The following is a 1002-nucleotide window of genomic DNA, read 5'->3' on the forward strand; positions in this document are numbered from 1 at the left end:
GGAAATATTGATCACATGAATATTGGTGGGAAATATCAATCAAATGATTATTGATCAGGGAATTCTTTTTTATTATTAATTCTTTATTTAGAGTAAAATGACAGGAAGCGTCGTCACAACAATAGTACAAGAAACAACCGGAATGTACACCGCGCGCCAAAAATATAAAACGCTCAGATTTTCCACTACAACCGAACTAGCGATATTTGGGGGGGGGGGTAAATTTCATCCTGGGGGGTTGCAGCCTCCAGGAGATCCATCCAAATAGTGAAAAGATGTGATCTGAAAGCTGGAATGAGGAAAATATCAATGGATTGATTCCCAATGAGAAAATTATTGATAGCTCGCCTTGAGTATTTGTCAGAAACTTTCAGAAGAGGTGAAAAGTTTTGCACATTTCGAGGGATTGTCTGTGGTGACCGAAGACCCCGAATAAATGGCCAATTTATCTCTGTCAAAAAAAAAAGTGTCTGTGGCTGTTCGCCTGCGTCTGTCATTGATTAATTCAGATGCGGGGACTCATTTGGTGCTCCTTTCACCTGAAGTGTCACATTTCATTAAGAGCTTTTATCTCCCGCAGTTAATTGCACACATGGAGCTTTCTTGTCGCCTTTTGTGGTGCGGCTGAGCGTGCAGGGGAGCGATGACAGGTGCGCGCTACTATGGCGGAGTCTGCTATACATTTGCATGAACCAAGTTCTTCTGTATAAAGTGTGATATAGAGGGGAGGGGGGTCTATAGGGTAAGTGAGGAGCATTAAAAAAGTGGACGCGTCACCCTGGGAGGGCGAGAATGAAGACGCAGCTGTGTGACAGGTGCTGCATACTCAGCGTTCTCATCGTCCTCTTCATTTAACCGCTTCACAGCTATTTCGTCTCTGCTTGTCCTATAGAACTCAGAGATACATTGCTGCACCACCAGCCTGCTGCCCTACATACAAATGGGTTGATTCACTAAAGGAATATGGGCCATTCACACAGCAAAGTGCTACACAAATCATTC

This window comes from Pyxicephalus adspersus, chromosome 1, assembly GCF_032062135.1.
Source record: "Pyxicephalus adspersus chromosome 1, UCB_Pads_2.0, whole genome shotgun sequence".
Taxonomy (NCBI): domain Eukaryota; kingdom Metazoa; phylum Chordata; class Amphibia; order Anura; family Pyxicephalidae; genus Pyxicephalus; species Pyxicephalus adspersus.